This window comes from Loxodonta africana, chromosome 1 (assembly GCF_030014295.1).
Source record: "Loxodonta africana isolate mLoxAfr1 chromosome 1, mLoxAfr1.hap2, whole genome shotgun sequence".
Classification (NCBI taxonomy): Eukaryota; Metazoa; Chordata; class Mammalia; order Proboscidea; family Elephantidae; genus Loxodonta; species Loxodonta africana.
This window is the reverse complement of record NC_087342.1, coordinates 90,047,769-90,072,721: the sequence shown is the minus strand read 5'-3', so window position 1 is coordinate 90,072,721 and position 24,953 is coordinate 90,047,769. Positions and strand designations below refer to the sequence as shown.

At 42.1% G+C, this 24,953-nt stretch overlaps 1 long non-coding RNA gene across 1 annotated transcript in view; it reads right to left on the bottom strand.

Moving 5' to 3' along the window:
* LOC135230906 (uncharacterized) overlaps window positions 1-16,841 on the bottom strand; it is a 31,525-nt gene extending 14,684 nt beyond the window's left edge. Inside the window, exon 1 of the long non-coding RNA XR_010321631.1 lies at window positions 15,186-16,841. This is a non-coding gene — a long non-coding RNA (uncharacterized LOC135230906). The remainder of the gene's footprint in view (window positions 1-15,185) is intronic.
* Between the last annotated feature and the right edge of the window lie 8,112 nt (window positions 16,842-24,953).

Genomic DNA, 24,953 nt, shown 5'->3' with positions numbered 1-24,953 from the left:
CTGCTTGCTGAACTTCTTGGAAAAAGGATCCAAGACAGTGGATGACCAGCTGAGCCTCTGAGAAGGAAGCAATTAATTACTGGTCATAAAAAAAAAAAAAAAATAGGTCATGTCAAATACAAAGGTCTGGCTGGAGAAGCTTGGCACCTCCTGGACGTCTTTTGCAGAGATAACACATGCTTTTAGATTTAAAAAAAAAAAATTTTTTTTTTTTTTAGATAGGCCTCTGCTGAAAGATTAGATGGAAGAACATTTGTTGATTGTATTCTCGAGGCCCTTGGCCCTCCAGAGACCTCAGACCTCCCAAATTAGGCTCGGACTGCCCTTCCAGCATCTTTGCTACACATCTCAAGAAACTTCAGTTATACTGTAACTGCCAGGTGTTTGAAATAGGAAATAGATACCAGAGTGTTCCTGAGAAGAGGGCGTGACATTGGCCTTGAGAGAAGGAAGTAGGAGGCATTCCTAGTAGGCTGTTGAGGGTACTTAAATGAAATGATGCATGCGAAGGACCTAGCCCAGCACCTGGCATGTAGTAAGAACTCAAAAAATGTTAAATTTTTATATTATTATCTGCCTGCTAGCTTCAGCCCCCTTGGCTTCATGTGTTCAACACTTCTGACTCACCCATTTCTTGCCTTTCCTTGAGTCCTACTGCTTATCTGAAGTTCTTCCTTTATCTCCTGAAATAAGAAATGTCCTCTCCATATCATATCTAATAAGGTTAAAGAACACAGAGCAGTAAGGACCGCAAGAGATGATTTAATTTGACTCCTGGTCTTACGGTAGAAAAGATATTATTATTCCTTTTAGCAGGAGCAACTGAGCCTAAGAAAGTTTAAGTGGTTTGGGAGACTATAGCTGGAGGGTTGTTGTTGCTGTGTGCCATCGAGTTGATCCCAACGCATAGCCACCCCGTAGGACAGAGTAGAATTGCCCCCATAGGGTTTCCTAGGCTGTGATCTTTACAGGAGCAGACTGCCACATCTTTCTCCCACTGAGCTCCTGGTGAGTTCAAACCCTGATATTCTGGCTAGCAGAGGAGCACTTAACCATTGTGCCACCAAGCCTTCTTTAGTAGGTGGCAGTCATGGCTAATTCCCAGATCTTCTGACTTAAGAGCATTCAGGCCCTGGGGAGAGAGTCTACCTTTTTCAAAATGGGGCCCTGTATTGTCTAGTTTGCGGTTATCCCAGTCAGTGGTGGTATTTGGTGAAGCATCCCAACCACCTCCTTTTCCAAATCAAAGGCCCCGCTGGGATCAGGAAGAACATCAACTCACTTCACACAAGCAGAACTTGTTCAGTCGGGGGCATCCCGAATGATGCCAAAATCTGTGCTCCAGATGGTTGAGAGCCGGAATGAGAACCACCATAAGAGCCTCCTGCCTGGACTTCATTCTGGGTTGTTGAATGCCCTACGCTCTGATTCCTCTCCTTAGTGGGTCGGCATGGTGCCAGGGGAGGCTGGGAGGACCGGAAAGAGCGGGAGAGGTGGCCTTGCTATTCAGACTTTTCCCCTGACAAGTAAAGAGCCACTTGGATGAAGATGGTCTCATTCCTATTGCTCCAGACTCTTAAATGGTCTTTACCTGTAACAGCAGTGATTCTTGGGTTCAGGCCAGTGGTAACACAACCTGGATTCCAGGAACCTCAGATATTTTTTAATATTCCCCCAAATGTCATTCATATATATATACATATGCATGTATGAATTGATTCCAGGACCCCCCACAGATGCCAAAATCTGCAGATGCTCAATTCCCTTATATAAAATTTGCATATAACCTATGCTCATCCTCCCTCATGCTTTAAATCATCTCTAAATTACTTATAATATCTAATACAATGTAAATGTTACGTAAACAGTTGTTACTGCTCAAAACAAGGCAAATTCAAGTTTTGCTTTTTGGAACTTCTTTTTTTCTGCAATATTTTTTATCTGCAGTTGGTTGAATCCATGAATGCAACTGTATCCACAGATTTGGAGTGCCAACTGTATACGCATGTGTGTATGTATGTATACATATTATGTATATATACATATTATTATATGTATAATATTACATATATATATATATATATATATATGGAGCCCTGGTGGCACAGTGGTTAAGAGCTCGTCTGTAATCAAAAGGTCAACAGTTCAAAGGCACCAGCTGCTCCTTTGGAAACTGTATGGGGCAATTCTACTCTGTCCCATAGGGTCAGCATGAGCCGACATCCCCTCAAAGGCAACAAATATTTTATATATACATATATATCGTATATGCCATGAGTCAGTAGCCAACTCAATAGCAGCTGAGAACAACTATATATATATATTGTCATTGTTGTTGGACTTTGTTGTGGCAGGCAGTTCTCATATGTTTTTATGAATTTACTTTTTGGGATTGAAATAAAGTCCTTTCATTATATTAGTTGATATTTTTCTTGTTTCTTTTTTAATATATAGATCCCTTCTCCCATTCTTCTTCTCTTTTAAAGAAATGCATTTTAATTTTTAGAGCATTTTTAGGTTTACAGGAAAGTTATGCCATAAAGTCAGAGGAAAAAAAAAAAAAACCTACTGCCGTCTAGTCAATTCCAACTTATAGCAGCCCTATAGGACAGAGTACAACTGCCCCATAGAGTTTCCACGGAGCGCCTGGTGGATTCGAACTGCCAGCCTTTTGGCTAGCAGCCATAGTACTTAACCACTACACTACCAGGGTTTCCATAGAGTTCCCAGTTCCCACACATTCTCTCTCCCCTCTACACACAGTTTCTGTTATTAACCTCTAACATTCATATGGTCTATTTGTTGCAGTTGAGGAACTAATATTGACACGTTGTTCACTGAAGTCCATCGTTTACATTAGGGCTCACTCTTGGCTTTGTGTTGTACAGTTTAACGGGCTTTGACAAATGCCTAATGTCACGTACCGCCATTACCGTATCATGCAGAATAGTTTTACTGTCCTAAATATACCCTGTGCTCCAGCTATTTATCCCTCCCCTCTTTCCTCTGAACCCCAGCAACCAATTGATCTTTTCGCCACCTCTATAGCTTTGTCTTTTCCAGATGTCATATAGTTGGAATCATACAGTACGTAGCTTTTCCAGGCTGGGTTCTTCCACTTAGCAATACGCATTTAAGGTCCTTCCAAGTCTTTTCATGGTTTATAGCTCATTTCTTTTTATCACTGAGTAATACACCATTGTATAGATGTGCCACAGTTTGTTTATTCATTCACCTATATTAAAGGACATCTTGGTTGCTCCAAATTTTTGGCAATTATGAATAAAGCCACTCCCATTCTCTCCCCCCTCCACCCCTTGCAATATATTTGTTGAAGAAATTGCGTTGTTTGTCTCGTAGAGTTTGCCACAGTCTGGATTTTGCCGATTATAGGCCTGAAGTGTTATGTAACACATTTCCCTATCCACTGAATTTCCTGTAAATTAGTCATTTGATCTAGAAGCCTAACCAGATGAAGGTTCAGTGCTTTTTTTTTTTGTTTGGGGTTTTTTTTTTTTTTTTTTTTGGCAGCACTCCTTCCCAGGGAATGTTGTGAATTTCCAACAGGAAGTGCATAATGTCTATTGGTCTCTCTGTTGGTAATATTGTCAGCCATTGATCATTGACTAATCCATTATTTATTAACCACTTGCCATTGAGTCAATTTCAACTCATGGTGACCCCATGTGTGTCAGAGTAGAACAGTGTTCCACAGTGTTTTCATGGCTGATTTTTCAGCAGTAGATTGCCAGGCCTTTCTTCTGAGGAGCCTCTGGGTATACTCAAACTGCAACTTTTCAGTTAGCAGCATGTTAACTGTTTGCACCACCCGGGCACTCCAGACCTGACGGTAGTTTAGCTCTATTAACCCACAGTAAACTTAGATATTTAAAAAGAGATTTGAGAAGCCATTTTAGGAAACATTTCCTGTCCGTTCAAAAATTTCTCGCAGAGTAAGATACAAAACTTACTGAAATTAGGCAGACCAGTTAGTTTGTGGTAAGAGAGCACAAACAGGAAGCACCAGATTCTAATGTAAACGTAATTGAGAAAGGCCCAGAAAACTTGGATAGGTATTCATGTATCATCCAATTTGGGGATTTACAAAAATCTCCAGAGCCTTTCGGAAAGGTCAAGCAAGGGTCTGCTCTTCCTGCAAGCATAGCCAATGGGTGAATACATATCAACGCCCCTTTGCCATTTCAGTATCCCTCATCTAAAACTTGAAACAAACAAATATTGAAGGTTGAGCATTTATGAAATTCCTGGAACAAGATTGTCTTGGGGGTAAAAGCAGCCAGTATGCCAAGCATAGAGCCCCATCCCAACAGGAAAGGATCTGATTCACCTTCCAAGACTTTCTCTGCATAGATTTTATCTAGGCTGCATATACACTGTCCTCTCCCTTCTTATTTGATATATTTTTTAAACTCTTGTTTGATAACATTCAGATTTATCTTATTTATTACTTCTCTTACAGTTGTCAAAGTCCTTTATGGATATAAGCTTGGTGTAATTAAATAATAATAGTTTCCAAGTGCTGACTATAATATTGTGAACAATTTATATACATTCCTTTTATCCTCACAATGCTACGAAATAGATAGACTTTATGGAAAACAGAGGCACAGGAAAGGCGGGTAACTCACTTGAGTGCTCCTAACTAGGAAGAGGCAGAATCAGGGTTCAAACCCAGGTGGGAAGGATTCCATGCCAAGTCTTATTCTACTAAGGGCACTGGGTTTTTTGTGTGTTTTTTTTAATGGTGTGTGTCTTAGTCATCTAGTGCTGCTATAAACAGAAATACCACAAATGGTTGGCTTTAACGAACAGAAATTTATTATCTTACAGTCTAGCGGGCTAGAAGTCTGAATTCAGGGTGCCAGCTTCAAGGGAAGGCTTTTTCTCTCTGTTGGCTCTGGGCGAATGTCCTTGTCATCAATCTTCTCCTGGCCTAGGGGCTTCTCAGTGAAGGAACCCTAGGTCCAAACGATGCACAAAACGAGGCACTCTGCTCCCAGCACTGTTTTCTTGGTAGTTTGAGGTCCCCATGTCTCTCTGCCCACTTCTCTTATATCTCAAAAGAGATTGCCTTAAGACACAAATTAATATGTAGATTGAGTCCTGCCTCATTACCATAACTGCCTGTAATCCTGCCTCATTAACATCATAGAGGAAGGATTTACAACACAGAAGAAAAGCACATCAGATGACAAAATAGTGGACAGTCACCCAATACTGGGAATCACGGCCTAGTCAAGTTGACACAAATATGTGTCAATTCTATTCATGACAGCATACATCTCATTAATATCACTCTCATACAGTCTCTATTATTAGTTAGACAGAGCACCAGCAGTTTTACAAAAGCTGTTAACCAAACTGAGCTAAAGGGAGGTTAACTCTACCACAAACACACACACACACACACACACACACACGTATACACACAATCCCTTTATTCAGCTAGTTTCTGACATACTTTGAAGCTAAACTTATTGGTGCTTACTCCATGCCAGACACTGGCACTAGTGGACAAGTCAGACATGGTCCCTGCACTCATAGAGCTTCTATTTTCACTCCTGCTGATTCCTCTCCCTCAGAAGAAAGGCCTGGCAATCTACCTTCAAAAAATCAGTCACTGAAAATCCTATGGAATGCAGTTCTACTCTGCCACATGGGATTGCCAAATATCAGAACTGACTCACATCAATGGTATACTGGTATAATTTCTCAGATATTGTCTTAAATGATACCTTCTTCACTAGGCCTTCCTTGTCACCCCAGATGAAATTAGGTATGTCTTTATATGCCCTGCATTTTTCCTTCATTACACCCATCACCCTTTAATCACTTGTTTGATGCCTTTCTTCCCATTTTCCATGACCTCCATGGGGGTAAGATGGGCTGTCCCGTTCTCTGCCATATCCAGTGTCTTGGGTAGCACTTAGCACCTAATAGAAATAGTAAATATTTGCTGAATGAATGGTTGTTAACAGAGGCAGAAACTCTCCAAGAGGTAGGAACAGGCTCTCTCAAAGGTTAGGGAAGGTAACGCTTGTTGGTGACCAGCAAATATTTAGCTGACTGAGTTTCTATGCCCTAGGGTGCTAATCTCTCCTTAGGAGATACTGCCACCTCTGAATACCAGCCTCCCCCCCACCGTACACACCTTCCTGTGTCCACCGTGCCAACCTGGGCCTGCCTCAGCCTGGGAGCTGTACCAGCAGGTGCAAACGTACCCTGCAGAAGGGGCTAATTATCCCTAAGTGTCACGTCAGTCTTACAGGTTTCTCCTGTGCACACTCATTCAACCTGGGTGTCCCTTTGATCGCAACCTCTAGTCCTAGGTTGAACCTCAAGAGAGTTATCAATTCTTGGAACCAAAGGACAACACCCCCGCTCCATCCCTCATGGTATGTAAGTTATTTGGTTGCCTGGAGACAGTGGCTTTGCAGGATAAGGAATAAACAGATGGACATTCTGGCATCAGGTGGATACAGATGAGGTGAGTCCTCAGACAGGGACCAAGAACTCAGAAAGGAAGCTTTGACCAAGCAAGGGGAGAACTTCTCTGTCTCTCTGTCTTCTCCAGTCAGTCATCAGGGAGTCTCTACAGGTAGAGGCAGCAGGCCAGGAGCAAGGAACAAGCAACCCTTGCAATTACCCGTGGCCTGAAGATAAATCAGCTGTGTCATGTGAATCAGATTATCTGTTACCTACCTGTTGGTCGATTCTTTGCCTTCTCTATTCCTAGCCTTAGGGCTTTGCTGTTTGTTAGTTGCCTTCAGGTCAGCTCTGGCTCATGGACACCCCATGTTCGAGAGAGCAAAATATTACCCAGTCGTGCATTATCTTCACCAACATTGGCGTGCTGGAGTCCATTGTTTCGGCCACCGTGTACTTCGAGTGCCTTCCAAGTAGGGAGCTGATCTTCCAGCATTATTTCGGACAATATTGTGTTGTAATTCATAGGGTTTCCATTGGCTGATTTTCAGAAGTAGATCGCCAGGCTTTTCTTCCCGGTTTGTGTAAATTTAGAAGCTCTACCAAAACCTGTCTGCCATGGGTGACCCTGCTAGTATTTGAAATACCAGAGGCATAGCTTCTAGTATCAAAGCAACATGCAAGCCAACACAGTAGACAAACTGACAGAAGGGTTGTGGCTTAGGCCTTTAGGGAAACCCATTGTTGTCAAGTCAATTCCAACTCCTAGAGACCATATAGCACAGAGTAGAACTGCCCTATAGGGTTTCCAAGGCTGTAATCTTTATGGAAGCAGACTACCACATCCTTCTCTTGTGAAGTGGCTGGTGGGTTCAAACCAACAACCTTTCAGTTAGCAGCCAAGCACTTAACCACTGCACCTAAGGACTCTTTAGGCCTTTAGGGAAATCTTATTTGTTTGGTGTCTCTGCAGTGGTAGTGGCAGTGGCCTCAGCTATGGTCGTTAATAAGCATAAAGAGGCCAGGGACAAGGAAACCTCTGGCAACGTGTCAGGACTGAGCATCCAGCTTCTTCTTCCCCTAGAAATGCTCCCTCCTTCCCGCTGCCCACCACAAAGGATGTGTCTTGGATTTTATGATGGGAGGTGGTTGTTTCTTTGCAGCATCTAAACTAGCCCTGGAAAGACCCTGACTTCAGTCCTCAAATGGAGATGACCCAAAGTGCCCAGGAGTCAGCTCTGGAAATTTATTCCCTTGGTGCTTAGAGTTGCTCGGCTCTTTACAGACCCTGTAGCCCTGGGTAATCTGGAGGCTCTGCCAGGGGAAGATCATCACCTGGCAGGCAAAGGGATCCCAAGTGTAGTCTCAGGGTCAGGAATATGGTCCACAAACTGCTTCCCGCCCCAGGACCTTGAGGCTCCAGAACAATGCAAAATCATCTTTCCTTCCACAGAAGCATATTGAGGTCTCGCCTGCTCTGTGCTGTGCAATGCTCCCCTCCCCTGATACAGGGCACTTTTCTAGTTTCTGCATGAGTTGGACCTCCCTTTCCCTCCCTCTGAAAGAAAAGGACTCTAATGACTTCCTATAAGCCCTACCCAAAAATTCCTGTGATTAAAAATATAGGTACTCTGTTCACATGTGAATAACCAAACTTTTACAGCCTCTTGTCTCTCTCACTTCCTCATTTTCCAACCGATATGCCTATCCTTTCTCATCTGCAGCGGAAAGTTCATGACCACTTGGGGCAGGCCTTGTCCTCAGCTCTCGCTCTAGAGCTCATGGCCAGTGCTTTGTTAGGGGCATTTGGAACCCCAGAGGAGAGGTCAGGGCAATGGTGTGCTAGGAAACCTTCGTGGTGGGGGTGGGGAGGAAGCCCTGATTTATAGCTTTCACCAATTTCTGTGGAGTAAATACTCCCACTATGACTGACTTCCAGCTACAACGGTATAACAACCAGCTTGCAAAATAGCTGACTATTTAACAACCCCAATCACCAGCCGGTCTGAGCTGGCACCAGCACATCACTGGTTCGGGGGAACACCAGAGTATCCCTGACACCAAGATGTCTTGACAAAATAAGTAATAAACCCCATGGAATCTGAAGGGAAGGTGGGGGTGATCTGGCTCCCCATCTCCTTCTGGATCCCTCAGCTCAGAGTACTGGAAAGAGTATGTATGGGCTTTGGGGAGTCAGGGAAGCTGTGGGTTCAAATCCTTGTGTAGGAAGGTGTCCCTGGGTGGCACAAATAGCTGAAGGTTGGTGGTTCGAGCCCAACCAAAGGCACCTCAGGAGACAGGCATAGAGAACTGCCTCTGAAAGGTTACAGCCTTGAAAATCCAGAGCAGTTCTACTCTGCACACATGGGGTCATTGTAAGTCGGAATTGACCTGATGGCAAAAAACAATAACTTGCAGGATGACTCTGAGGATGAAATGAAATGCCTAAATAAAAATGCCTAATATACATGTGTAGCAAGCTCTCAATAAATGTTTTCTTTTGTCCCCCACTCTTTCCTTAATTTTCCTGTTCTTCCAAGAATTATTTTCCAAAGGGTCCAACAGGGGGAGCCCAAACTCAATGCTGTCAAGGTGGGAGCAACGGTTCAACCAAACTCTCAAGGCATTCTGGGTGGGCTGTCTCTAACTTCAGCCTCTTTGAGATGCAGGGCTCTTTTCCATTCAAGGCTCTCCCTCATCCTCATCCCAAGAGTGTTGAGTCCATCAAAACTTTCTATAACTGGGGTTTATGCTGCCTGATTTCATTCTTCTTTGAGACAGCGAAATATACCCAGAATCAGAAACCACAGTCCAAAAAGCGAGTGCCTTTTTAGGTCAGGGCAAGATCAGAGCAAGGGCTTCAGGCCTCTCCCAGGGCACATATATCACAGTGCAGAGCATATAAAGCTTTGCATGTACCCAAGATGTCTCCCACATCAAACCAGGCTCCATAATAAATGGTTACACCAAACAGTTGTGCAGATTCACAGTCCATTGTACAGCAAGAGGCTGTGGTCTGTTATCGAAAGGAACTTTCCAACTATCAAACCACCATAGAAGGAAGTGGAATCTTTGCTTCTACGGCTGGGGGCGGGGGGAGGGTGTCAGAGGCTAAAGGGACATCAACCTCATTCTATTTGAGCAGCTTGGATATTCACAAACGATGACATAATTGGGATAATACTGGTAGAGGCAGCAAATGAAACTTTGAAGAAATCAGGTCTCTTGGTAGCAAAGAGTTTGTGGTAGACCAAGAAAGTTTCAGAAACTCTGAAGTACAAGGATCTTAATTAGAAATGAATGAAAACACCTGGGGTCGAACTATGTGTGGCCATTTTCCAGGGGCCTTACCTATGCAGAATACCCTGGTGGCATAGTGGTTAAGTGCTACAGCTACTAACCAAAACGTCAGCAGTTCAAATCCACCAGGTGCTCCCTGGAAACTCTGTGGGGCAGTTCTACTCTGTCCTATAGGGTCGCTATGAGTTGGAATCGACTTGACGGCAATGGATTTGGTTTTTGGGGGTGCGCCTATGCAAGTTATTTAATCTCTCTGAGCCTTAGTCTCTCTGAAAGCTGGAACCTGTGGGACATGGATGGAATGAAAAAAACATTGGTATTGCAATCTGAATAAAAGTGTAAACGTGAGAGCCAGGAATACAGGCAGTCTCTGGGTTACAAACATCTGACTTATGTACAACCAGTAGTTAAGAACCAAACCCCATAAAGTCTATTATACTAAAAATTCGAGGTACATACAACTGTTCGTAACAACAAACATGCACTACTTTGCAATCCACATCAAAACATTATTATTACTACTGTATTATTATGTTAAAGATGTTTTAGTGTATCCGGAAGTGTTTCTTTAGTGTTTTTTATGAATACAAATGTGCCCTGGTGGCACAGAGGTTGAGAGCTTGGCTGCCAACAAAAAGGTCAGCAGTTCAAGTCCACCAGCCGCTCCTTGGAAACCCTGCGGGGCAGTTCTACTCTGTCCTGTAGGGTCCCTATGAGTTGGAATCGACTCGACAGCAACGGGTTTAGTTTTTTTGGTTATGCATAGAAAGATATAGGATATACTATATACTAAGATAAATATTTGACTAACTGATGTTAGATACAAACTGTACCTAACTGTTCCAGCTTACGTACAAATCTGACTTAAAGATAGATTTAGGAACAGAACTTGTTTGTAATCCAGGGACTGCCTGTAGTTCCAAGAATTACGAAAGTGAATTCGAATAAACATGCAGATCGTAAAAAATGGTTTAGTTTCTTTTCCAATCCTGTAAAATCAAAAAGGAACATTTTCCTGAGTTACTGGGGCTGAGGGCTGGGGACCACAGTCTCGGGGATGTCTAGGTCAATTAACATAACAAAGTTCATGAAGAAAATATTCTATATCCTACTTTGATGAGTAGTGTCTGGGGTCTTAAAAGCTTATGAGCAGCCATCTCAGCTACATCTATTGGTCCCAGCAAATTCATAGCAAAGGAGAAAGAAGAAAACAAAGATACAAGGAAAATATTAGTCCAAAGGACTAATGGACCACATGAACCATAGCCTCCACCAGCCTGAGCTTAGAAGAACTAAATGGTGCCTGACTAACACCACAGACTGCTCTGTTAGGGATCACAATAGAGGGTCCTGGGCAGAGCAGGAGAAAAATATAGGACAAAATTTAAATTCACAAAAAGACCAGACTTACTGGTCTGGCGGTGGTCAGAGGAACCCCCAAGACTATGGCTCCTGGACACTCTGCTAACTCAGAACTGAAGCCACTCCTGAAGTCTGCCTTTTAGCCAAAGATTAGACAGGCCTATAAAACAAACAATAACACACGTGAGGAAGGTACTTCTTAGTTCAGTCAAGTGTATGAGACCAAATGGGCAACACCGGGCCATAAACAAAGACAAGACGGCAGGAAGGGGCAGGAAAACTGGATGATTAGACATGGAGAACTTGGAGTGGAAAGAGAAAGGGGGAGAGTCCTGACATATTGCAGAGATTGCAACCCATGTTGAAAAACAATTCGTGTATAAATTTTGAATGAGAAACTAATTCGCTCTGTAAACTTTCACCTAAAACATAGTAAAAATTTAAAAAATAAATAAGCAAGGGGAAGGCTAGGATGAGTCCTACGGTATGAATTAGAGTTGGAGAAATGAGCATGAACTCATGGTTAGCTTAATATGTATACAGATGGATTGATACAGAAATAATTATAGACGTGTGTGTCCATGGGCTACTATAATTACATACATTTCCTATCTCTATCCACAGATAGGGTCTACAAGCAGTAATACCGAGCAGCAATGAACACACTCAGTGCACAGATCTTAGTTTCGGCTGATCCAAGGGCCATGGCAGGAGAAATACTAGATGAGCTTGGAGCATGTTGCAGAGCAAAAAAGTAAGGAAGTGCTCAAAACATCAAAACGGTGAGGCATATCAAAGGGATGCAGGAACCAACTTGAGAAAGCTCCCAATTATTAAAGCTAGAAAAATTTAAACAACAAAACAATGTAATATTGCATTACCTCCCAAAATATAAAGTATATGAGCCCCCCCACCAAAAAAAAGAAATGCTTTCTGGGTATTTATGAGGTAGGATTCTTAACAGAGAGCTATAGAAAAGTGGTAAGACTGCACCCCGTCAAAGGAAGAAAACTTGTGAAACCCAGAAAAACAAGGTAATCTCATCGGTTCCAGCTCTCACAGGTTTCACTGTACAAAAATTATGTCAAAATGGATCAAAAACCTAAATGTGAGAGCTAAAACTCTTAGAAGAAACATAAGCATAAATCTTTAAAAACTTGTATTAGGCAAATGGTTTCTTAGACCTGACACCAAAAATGCAAGGAACGAAAGAAAAAAAATATAAATGGTACTTCAGCAAAATTAAAAAATTTTTTGCTTCAGAGGACACCATCAAGAAAGTGAAAAGATGTCCCTTGTAATGGGAAAAATATGTGCAAATCACGTATCTGATAAGAGTCTTGCATCTAGAATGCATAAATGACACTTGCAACTAAATTAAAAAAAAAAGAAGACAACCCAATTTCTTAAATGAGCAAAGAATCTGAAAATATACAACCAAAAAGATGTGAAAATGGATGATAAGCACATTGAAAAGGTGCTCAACACCATTAGCCATTAGGGAAATGCAAATCTAAACCACAGTGAGATACCACTTCATACCCACTAAAAACCAACCAATTTCTGCAGAATCATTTACGACTCACGGTCACTCCACATATGTCAGAGTAGAGCTGTGCTCCACAGAGTTTTCAATAGCTGATTTTTCAGAAGTAAGTCACCTACTTGAACCCCCAACCTTCTGGTTAGCAGCTGAGTGCAGCACCATTTGCTCTACCCAGGGACTATTCACACCACCAAGATGGCTGATATCAAAAGGCAGATTGAAGAAAATTGAGCCCTCCCAAGGCTGATGGGACTGTAAAATGGTACAGCTGCTTTGGAAAACAGTCTAGCAGTTCCTCAAAAGATTAAACATAGAGTTACCATATAATCCAGCAATTCCACTCCTAGGTATATAGCCAAGAGAAATGAAGACATATGTCCACACAAAAACTTGTACACTAATGTTCATAGCAGCATTATTCATAATAGCCAAAATGTGTTAACAACCCAAATATTTATCAGCTGATGAATGAATCAATAAATTGTGGTGTGTCAGGTGTCAGTCAAATCTATAATCAATGCAATCTATTTATTCCACTTCTCTGACATCCACTAAATTGAAAAAATTCCATTCCAATATGAATTCAAATCTATTCAATTCAGTTCTATTCTGTTTCCAACTGTATGTGTAATACTTCTTCCTCTGACCCTAACCACCCAGAGATAGGTCAGACCTCACAAGTTAAAGGGCACAGTCCTGCAGACTGCCAAGTCTGCCCACGATTTCAGATGCCAGTCACAAGCTTAGGGATCCCCAGGTCCCTCTCACTTCTGGCCTGCTGACTACAAATTTGGGGGTTCCCTCTATTCTCGCAGGCCCCCCTCAGTTCTGACCTGCTTGCTCCCACTACTCCTGCAGGTTAGATAATTCACTAGAATGACCCACAGAACTCAGGAAAGTGCTATACTTTGATACAGTTTTATTATAGCCAAAAGGATGCAAACAAAGAAAAGTACAGGGCCAGGTCTTGGAAGATTCCCAATGCAGAGCTTCCACATCCCAAAAACAGACCATCTGCCCTCCCACGTGCATTGATGTCTGACACCAACCGAGAAGCCCATGGAGCTCTCATGTCCAGAGCCTTTACTAGGGCCTCATTACATATGTATGATTGATTAAATTGTGTACCCCTCCCCTGAAGTTGGCTGTTATCACATGATTGATCTTTCCAGCCAGCCCCCACCTGAGTCACCTCATTAGACAACCTGTAAGTTAGGTGTTGCCTGAAGCCCTAATAGATAAAAAGCTACTTCAATCACTGGAGAAATTTCAAGACTTTAGAGATTATCTCTCAGGAACCGAAAACATCCTATACAATAAAATATTATTCGGCCATAAAAAGAAATAAAGTACTGATACATGCTACAATGTGGATAAACCTTGAAAACGTTATACTGAGTGAAAAAAAACCAAACACAAAAGGCCACAGGTTATATGATCCCATGTATATGAAATGTCCAAAATAGGGAAATCTATAGAGACAGAAAGTAGATGAGTCATTGCCTAGGGCTGGGAGAAAAAAAAAAAAAATTTTTTTTTTTTTAGAGTTGGGGGGAAATGAGAAGGGACGGTTAATTGGTATGGGATTTCTTTTAGGAGTGATGAACATGTTCTAAAAATGATTTTAGTGACATTGCACAACTCTGTGAATATATTAAAAGCCATTTCATTGTATACTTTAAAGGGGTGAATTGTATGGTATGTGAATTATATCTCAACAACAACAAAAAAAAACCAAATCTGTTGCCTTGGAATAGATACCAACTCATAGCGACCCTATGGGACAGAGTAGAACTGCTCCAGATGGTTTCCAAGGAGTGCTGGTGGATTCAAACTGCTGACCTTTTGGTTAGCAGCCAAGCTCTTAACCACTGTGTCACCAGGGCTTCATATCTCAATAAAGCTGTTATTAAAAATAAAGGCATAATAATAGTTCTCATCTCATAGGGTCATTGTGAGAATTAAGTGAGATATATGTTAGCTGTAAAGTGAGTGACCACACTTATGAACCAGGCCTGGAAAGTGGGGGTGGGTAAAGGAGGATGGAGGGACACTTTAACTTCCTACTTTAATTTATTTACCTATTCTTTAGATGACTCTTTACAACTAATATACTTTTGTAATTCAAAAAAGTAATTGCTTATATTCCTGTGTCACTGAGTGGTTCCTAGTGTCCTCAGAAAAGTCCCCTACTCCTAAGGACTCAGGATCAACATTCTATTCCTGGTCTATTTTTATGACCTTTCCTGTTTGTATCTTTATGTGTATCTTTTTCCATATTTCCTTAGCTTTGCTTACCTTTCTCTCCCTCCACCCCCAATTTACTCATGCCTGTTAGTCACAAAATCTTAAGCCTCCCAGGCTGATCACACAATCCTCCCCTCCTGCCCCAACCAAGAAAGGCCCCAGACCCCACAGGGACTTCTGGCTTACCCCCATTCAGTTTACTCCAAACTTCCCTTCCCCATGTTTTTCTCCTTCCCTGCAGTCAAACCTTCCCTGAAATCTAATTTTCAGCCCTCCACTTTACCAGTTGAGATGTCCCCTGTGCAGGAGGCCGGGACCTCTCAGAATGCAGCCGGAAGTCTGTTTCCTGGCCCAGAGAACCCTGGCAGAAATCCAGACAACTGACGTCACCTTGTCCAGATGGCGGAAGCCATTGCCCAACTCTAGGAAATCGATGCCAACTCATATTTCTCTGAAGCTCTTTCCTTCAGTTCAGAAAACCGTTTTCCTAGAGAGGAGGCAGCTGAGTAGTAGTGAAAAGCGCCCTGGCCATTGAACCACATGATTTGTTTAGTGTGAGGCTGCCTGCAATGTCTACTGGCTGATGAACTTGAGACCTGAGCACTGGACTGAGTCAGAACACGTCAGTCTGAGTTGGAACTCTGCCACCTAACTTGTGACCTTTGACAAATCATTGTATTTCCTTTGGTGGGTTTCCTCAGCTGTGAATAATAATACCTAGCTCACAGAGCTGTTGTTGCAAGGATGAAATGAGGTAATCTATGAAGGATTTTGTAAACTTGAAGCAGGATGTCAGTGCAAAATATTGCCCCTGTGAAACCCATCCTGAGGGAAACAGATCCCACAGGGGCAGGATGGAGAGGGAACATGGGCTAATTCCAGAGCTGCGCAGCCTGTATTTGAATGCCAGCTAGCCCCTTACCAGCTCTGCAACTTAGAGGTGTAATTTAACCTGTTTCTATGCCGTTAAACAAAAAACTAAACACCCCTTCCCCTCACCCCTACCCCCTTTCCCACATGCCGCTTCCCACCTCTCCTTGCAGTCAATTGAATTCCAACTCATGACGACCCTATGTGTTACAGAGTAGAACTGCTCCGTAGGGTTTTCTTAGCTGTAATCTTTATAGAAGCAGATTGCCAGGACTTTCTCCCAAAAGTCCACCAGGTGGTTTTGAACCGCTAACCTTTAGGTTAGTAGTCAAGCGCAAACAATTTACACCATGCAGGGACCTTAAACCAAGCCACTTGCCTTCAGTTCGGACTCACGATCCCCACATGTGCAGAACAGAACTGCGCACCCTAGGGATTTCAAGGCTATGACCTTTCAGAAGCAGATAGCCAGGCCTTTCTTCTGAGGCACATCTAGGTGGGTTTGAACTCTAACCTTCTGATTAGTAGTCAAGTCAAGCTTAACCGATTACACCACCCAGGGACTACTATTTGCAGTTACCTAACCATAAAATGGGGTGAAAAAAATGTCCACAACACAGGGTTGGGCTGCTCAGAGGGTGAAGTGAATTACTCCATATAGAGCACACCGAACATGGCCCAGTACAAGGAAGCATTCACTAAGCCTTGGCTAGGGTGATTATTCCAGAGGCCATCATGTCCACTTGCAGGTCTCTGGGCTAGGCTTTCAACCCAGACTCAACAGACCTCATAAAAAGAGATTCTGCCCCAAGCCACTGTTAGCACAGCAGGCAGAGCAATTTAGCTAAAATCTGACCTTGTCACTTCCCTGGTTAACAGCCCAAGTTTTCTCTAGACTATTCACGAAGGACAAACATCTTATGTGACATCTGAGCCTCTGTGATAGGCCGTGAGCACCTCTCCATCCTCATTTCCTAATTCCCACTGCCTCTCATCAAGGCTCCAGAAACCCTCTCACCTTCACCACTTGGCCTGTGTTACCCTTTTCCCCAGCATGCCCTCCACTTCCCCTAGCCCACTCCATCTTTGCTAACTCCTAGTTATTCCACAAGACTTTTAGATTCACCTCTTCCAGGAAGTCCTCTGTTATGGATAGAATTGTATCCTTCAAAAAAAAAAAAAGATATGCTGAAGTTCTAAGTCCTGTACTTGTGAACATGACCTTGTTTGGAAACAGGGTCTTCGAAGATGTTAAGATCAGTTAAGTTTACATGAGGTCATATCAGAGTAGGATAGGTCCTAATCCCATCTGAGTGATGTTCTTATAAAAGAAGAAAAGAGACACAGAGTGACAGACAGAAGGAAAATAACCACGTGAGGCTGGAGTTATGCTGTAGCTGCAAGCCAAGGAATGTCTGGGGCTACCAAAAGCCCAAAAACTCTTTGCCGTGGAGTCAATTCCCAATAGGACAGAGTAGAAATGCCCCATAGGGTTTCCAAGACTGTCATCTTTATGGAAGCAGACTGCCACATCTTTCTCCCAAGGAGCAGCTGGTGGGTTTGAATTGCCAACATTTTGGTTAGCAGCCAAGCACTTTAACCACTGCACCACGAGGGCTCCTTTACCAGAAGCCGGGGAAGAAAAGAAATACAGCCTTTGGAAAGAACATGGCCCTGCCAACACCCTTAATTCGGACTGCTAGCGTCCAAAACTGTGAGATAGTACATTTCGGTTTTTATAAGCCACCCAATTTGTAGTGCTTTCTCCCAGCAGCCCAACCAAACAAACACCCTCTCTGACTCCTCTGAGAGGAGCTTGGTTCCCCTTCTCCTCCTTTAATTCCTTGTGGATACCCCCATCATTGGACATGACAGATTGTATTCTGTTAGCATGTCTGTTTCACACCAAGCGAGAGATCCTTGAAGCAAGAGGCTAGTGGTGGGTCTTGATCATCTCTGTAAACCTAGCACTCACCATAGTGCTAAGTACAAAGTAAAAAAAAAAAAAAAAAAAGAACCAGTTGCCATTAAGTCAATTCTGTCTCATGGCAACCCCGTGAATTGCAGAATAGAACTGTGCTACACAGTGGTTTCAAGGTTGTAACCTTTCAGATCACTAGACCTTTCTTCCAAGGCACCTCTGGGTGAATTTGAACCTCCAGCCTTTCAGTTAGTAGCCTAGAGCTTAACCATTTGAGCCGCCCAGGGACTCGTAGGCACACCGTAGGTGCTCAGTTTTTCCTCTGTGTGGAAAAACTGACAAATGGAGCTATAGTAGCCAAATCTTGCTTGTTCTGCTACCATAACAGATGATGTTGTGTGAACATCTCAAAGAGATACAGTTTCCATTTGCCTCAGCAGTTCTATTTTTCTTAGAATCATCCTGTCTCACCTACCCCTCGATGTCTCAAGCATGCACCGTATCTCTCCCCTTGCTATTCTAATATTTTGTCTCTCCTTCTTTCTCTATTACTTTGTTTCTCTTCCTTACTGTATGTCATATTTCTGTACCCCTTGCTGCTTTGTATCCTTTAGTCTCCATGTAACCTTAATACTCTTCAATATGTCTTCTCCTTTTCAAAATGGGCATCTGAGAGCTTGACATAACTAAAGCCATGATGAACCTATAAGTTTTTCTCCTTCCCCTGCCTGCCTTCTCCTTTCCACATACTTCTGTCAATGACTTTGTTTTGATCCGATGCAAATGATTTTGTTCTTTGTTTTGATCTGATACTAAAAACTTTGCTTTGCTCTATCCAACCACCTGTGACTTACAACCTCCCACAGGGAAATTAGAGCCCAGATATCTGACATGTATATCTTTAGCCTGTTAAAGAGATGTCCAGCATGTATCTCTTTAGTCTGATAAAGAGCCTCTTGTCATTATCTTGTAATGAATAACTCCTCCAGCCATGCCATCTTCAGGCTACAAAGACACTTCTAACCCTTGTGAAAATCCTATATAAGCTCTAATGTGAAATTGCCTTTTGAGATTTCATAGAGACTGTCTGCATTGCTGTCAGGTTTCTGTTGGTGGACACCTCCTAAATAAACTTTCTCACTCTTTCTGGCTTAGAGTAGATTTCATTGGCTCGACTGCTCCAGGGCACAGGCCCTAATCAGGCAACATCCATCTTTCTTTGTGTTTGGGTGATTGTCTGTTCTCTTGCCTTTTATTAAAGACTTTGGGCTGGTAAGAATATCCCTGGGTTCTTGGAGAGAGGGAGATTTTCAAAGGAAGGAAATCAAGATAGACTTATGTTCCAAATATTTTATTTTATATAATCTTGGTAATAAATCTATAATACGTTACATCAGCCAAGCAGGCTAGATTATGCTGCAGTAACAAATAACCCCAAAATATCAATGGTTTTGTGCAAAAAAAAGAAAAAAAAGATTTATTTATTTATTGCTTCTGCCAGTATCCATGGTGGGTTGGCTGAGGCTCTGCTCTGAGCCATAACTGTCCTCACTCCAGGACTCAGGGTGACAGAGTAGCCAAGATCTGAACATCACCCATTGCCACAGTAAAAAGAGGAGAGAATCCAGAAAATCATGCACTGACTTTTAGAGTTTTCACATGGAGGCATATTTTTTTGGTAAAAATGTATATGTATAACACATTTACCAATCAACATTTTTCAAGTGTATAATTATCGTGTTGTGCAACCATCGCCCATAATCACTGCCAAATTTCCCATCACCATAAACAGGAACTCATTGCTTCCCAAACAATGACTCCCCCAAAGGGACATGTTTTAATTGGCCAAAGTCACATAGCCATGCCTAGGTTAATTGGTCAAAGTTAGATGGGGTAGCCAAATACAATCTTCCTATATGCCTGGAAGGACAGAGAGATGCAAATATTTGTAAACAGGTATGATGACAATCATGGCAATGACATGTCATGACAATCATTACTGTTCACACTTTACATATGAGGAGACTGAGGCTCAAGGAGGTTACATACTTTGTCCAAGGAAATGTAGTAAATGTCTGAGAGGGGGACTGAACCCATGTCTTTTGATTACTGGAACTGGCCCCTTCCCACTTCACCGGACATTAGGGTGTCTCAGCCTTTTCTGCCATTTTCTACCAATTCTTTGAATCCTGGAGTGAGGCTTGACTTGGTGACACCCAGGAAGCAAGATGAGAAGAAGCCCAGCTTTGCTCACCAACCTCTGCATGACGTCTGGTGAGGGTCATCAGGGTTTATCCACAAGGCAGGTGTTTTTGGAGACTTCCAATTCCCAAGACAAAACCAGGTAGATCACAAAACTTGGATCACAGGCATCAGAAACCTTCCAGGTAAAACTAATCTATGTTGATAGAAATCAGAATAGTGGTTGTTGGGAGCAGGGAGAAGAGGTGCTGCATATTGACTTATTGACTGGAAATATGGACCCTGCTGGAGTGATGCTATCTTGATCTGGATGGTGGTTAAATGGGTGAAAAACTCCAAAACTCATGGCCGTCTAGTCAATTGCGACTCATAGTGACCCTATAGAGTAGAGTAGGACAGAGTAGAACTGCCCCATAGGGTTTCCAAGGAGCACCTGGTAGATTTGAACTGCCGACCTTTTGGTTAGCAGCCATAGCTCTTAACCACTCTGCCATCAGGATTTCCACAAATGGGTGAATACATGTGTAAAAATCTATTGAGCTGTATACTTAAGATTGTACAATTTGCTGTATGTCAGTGTTATGGATTGAATTGTGTCCCCCCAAAATATGTGCTATAAATCTTAACCCCTATACCTGTGGTTATAATCCCACTTGGGAATGGGTTTTCTCTGTTATGTTAGTGAGGCAGTATTAGTGTAGGGTGTGTTTTAAGTCAATCTCTTTTGAGATATAAAAGAACAGATTAAGCAAGCAGGGACGGCGTAAGACAGGTGCCACGTGAAGATCACCAAGGAACTGAGAAACTGAAGCTGAAAAGAGACAAGGATCTTCTCCCAGAGGCAGCAGAGAGAGGATGCCTTCCCCTGAGATGGTGCCCTGAATTCAGATTTCTAGCCTCCTGAGCTGTGAGAAAATAAATTTCTGTTTGGTAAAGCCATCCACCTGTGGTATTTTCTGTTATAGCAGCACTAAATAACTAAGTCAGTTATATCTCAATGAAATCAAAAAGAAACCTTCATCAAAATTAAAAATGTTTATTGTAAAAAATATGCTGTTAAGAGAATGAAAAATCAAGCTTCAGAGTGGGAGAAAATATTTGAAAATCACATAGAACACTTGTCCCGAATATATGAAGAACTCTGAAAATTCAACAACAACAAGACAAACAACCCAGTTAATAAATTAACAAAACACTTCACCAAAGAGGATATAAGGAAGGTAAATAGGCACATAAAAAGATGTTCTACGTTATTAGCCATTAGAGAAACACACGTTAAAGCTACAATGAGAAACTTCTACAGATCTATTAGAATGGTCAAAATAAAAAATATTGACAGCACTGCCAAGCGGTAGCAAGGATGCAGAGCAACCGGAATGCTCACACGTTGTTGGTGGAATGCAAAACGGCACAGCTACTCTGGAAAATAACTTGCCAATTCCTTATAAAGTTAAACATACACTTTCCATATGACTCGGTGATTTCTTAATTATTTACTCTAGGGAAATAAAAACATGTTTACACAAAAACCTGTACACTAAATATTCATAGCAGCTTTATTTGTAATAATCAAAAACTGGATTAAAATGAGTAAATGTGTAACGGTAGAATATCCATAGCATGAAATACTACTCAGCAATAAAAAGAAACTATCTGTTGATACATACAACAACTTGGATGAATTTCAAAGGCATTACACTGAGTGAAAGAAGTTGATCTCCAAAAGTTACATACTATATGATTCCATTTAGACGACATTTCTGAAAAGACAAAACTATACTGGTGGATCAGTGGTTGCCAGGGGTTTTCAGGAGGGACAGAGAGAGGATGTAACTACAAAGGGGTAGCATGAGGGAGTTTTTAGGGGTGGTAGACCTGTTGTTCTATATCTCGATTGTGGTAGTGATTACACAAATCTCTACGTGTGTTAAAATTCTGGAACTGTGTGCTGCTAAAAAGTCGATTTCGTTGTTGTTAGTTGCTGTCAAGTCAATTCTGACTCACAACCACCCCACGTGTGCAAAGTATAACTCTTCCATAGGGTTTTCGAGGCTGTGACCTTTAGGAAACAGATCGCCAGGCCTGTCTCCCAAGGCATGTCTGGGTGAATTACCTGTATGTTAATTTTAAAAATAATTTTTTTTTATTTTTAAAAATGAAAAAGAAACCTTCCAACCCCTTAAACAGCACAGAGGAGAGCCTGAAAGAAGGAGCAAAAGAACCAGAGACCCCAGAAAAGGCACACACTTTTTCCCACCCTAACCCTGTAGCTGGCTTGGGAATGTTCCTGGGCCCTCTATGCCTCACATCTTCTTCCCTTGTTCTCCCAACAGAACAGTGTGATTCATAAATAGCTGTCTTTAGACTGTTAAGTCTGGAGGTCAAGGAATCCAGTCTGTTTTGCTTGTTCCTACCTCCCCGGTACCTGGAACAAAGGTACAAGGCGGCTGCTCATTGACAGGTGGGATGGAATGTTCTAGCACACTGCTTCATCTTGGCACACTTCACAGCAATTCTTTGTTTAGCCTCTGCTTCAGCTGCCCCAGTATATGCCACAGCTGGAGGGTGTCACCTCCAGATCACAGCCCAGGCCAGGTCACAATCTCACCCTTCTGGAAGACAGATTCCCCAGCTTTCCTATAGTCTGGAGTTTGAAGACATGAGCAATCTGCCGAGTTTATTGTCACTGTCATGTTAATTTTTGGAGTACATTTTTCTTATAAAAATAACATCTGTTTAATGTTTTTTTAAAAACTCAAACAGTAAAAAAAAAAGTATAACAAGTCCTACTTCCCAGAAATCATAATTACTACTAGTTCCTTCTCTGTCTGTCTAGAATCACGTATGTGTTGTTGTTAGATGCTGTCGAGTCAGTCCTGACTCATAGCGACCCTATGTACCACAGGACGAAACACTGCCTGGTCCTGTGCCATCCTCACAATCGTCGTTATGCTTGAGCCCATTGTTGCAGCCACTGTGACAATCCATCTCGTTGAGGGTCTTCCTCTTTTCCCCTGACCCTATACTTTACCAAGCATCATGTCCTTCTCCAGGGACGGATCCCTCCTGATAACATGTCCAAAGTATGTAAGATGCAGTCTCACCATTCTTCCTTCTAAGGAGCATTCTGGTTGTACTTCTCCCAAGACAGATTTGTTCATTCTTTTGGCAGTCCATGGTATATTCAATATTCTTTGCCAACACCAGGCGTCAATTCTTCTTCGGTCTTCCTTATTGTCCAGCTTTCGCATGCATGTGATGTGAATGAAAACACCATGGCTTGGGTCAGGCACACCTTTAGTCCTCAAGGTGACATCTTTGCTTTTCAACACCTTAAAGAGGTCTTTTGCAGCAGTTTCCCAATGCAACGCGTCTCTGGATTTCTTGACTACTGCTTCTATTGGTGTTGATTGTGGTTCCAAGTAAAATGAAATCCTTGACGACTTCAATCTTTTCTCCGTTTATCATGATGTTGCTCATTGGTCCATTTGTGAGGATTTTTATTCTCTTTATGTTGAGGCATAGTCCATACTGAAGGCTGCGGTCTTTGATCTTCACCAGTAAGTGCTTCAAGTCCTCTTCACTCTCAGTAAGCAAGGTTGTGTCATCTGCATAATGCAGGTTGTTAATGAGTCTTCCTCCAATTCTGATGCCCCATTCTTCTTCATATAGTCCAGTTTCTCGAATTATTTGCTCAGGATACAGATTGAATCGGTATGGCAAAAGAATACAACCCTGACGCACACCTTTCCTGACTTTAAACCACTCAGTATCCTCTTGTTCTGTCTGAATGACTGCCTCTTTATCCATGTACAGATTCTTCACGAGCACAATTTAGTGTTCCAGAATTCCCATTCTCTGCAACCTTATCCATAATTCGTTATGAACCACACAGTCAAATGCCTTAGCATAGTCAATAAAACACAGATAAACATCTTTCTGTATTCTCTGCTTTCAGCCAGGATCCATCTGACATCAGCAATGAAACCCCTGGTTCCACGTCCTCTTCTAAATCCGGCTTGAATTTCTGACAGCTCCCTGTTGATAAACTGCTGCAGCCGCTTTTGAATAATCTTCAGCAAAATTTCACTTGCATATGATATTAGTGATATTAATCGTGCTACCTCTGGCATCGTTTCTATCACCAAGGCCATCTTTTCCGACAAAAGATTCTTCGTTTCCAACTTCTGCATTCCAATCACCAGTAATTGTCAAGGTATCCTGATTGCATGTTCGATCAATTTCAGACTGCAGAAGCTGGTAAAAATCTTCCATTTCTTCATCTTTGGCCTTAGTGGTTGGTACATAAATTTGAATAACAGTTGTATTAACTGATCTTCCTTGTTGGCATATGGATATTATCCTATCACTGAAAGCATTGTACTTCAGGATAGATGTCGAAATGCTCTTTTTGATGATGAATGCAATGCCATTCCTCTTCAAGTTTTCATTCCCAGAATAATAGACCATATGATTGTCCAATTCAAAATGGTCAATACCAGTCCATTTCAGCTCACTAATGCCTAGGATATTGATATTCATGCATTCCATTACATTTTTGATGATTTCTAATTTTCCTAGATTCATACTTTCTACATTCCACTTTCCAATTATTAACGGATGTTTGCAGCTGTTTCTTCTAATTTTGAATGGTGCCACATCAGCAAATGAAGGCCCCGAAAGCTTGACTCTATCCACATCATTAAAGTCAACCTAATCATCTTTTGAGTCCCTTCCAACCTGGGGGGCTCATCTTCCAGCACTATACCAGGCAATGTTCCACTGCTATTCACAAGGTTTTCACTGGCTAATTATTTTCATAAGTAGACTGCAGGGTCCTTCTTCCTAATCTGTCTTGGTGTGGAAGCTCAGCTGAAACCTGTCCTCCATGGGTGACCCTAATGGTATCCAAATACCAGTGGCACAGCTCCCAGCATCACAGCAGCACGCAAGCCAAGTACGAAAAACTGACATACACTAGAATCATGTATGTATATGTAAGCAAATATGCCCATGTATATATGTAACCGGTAAGAATCATTCCACAGCTCTTGGGGT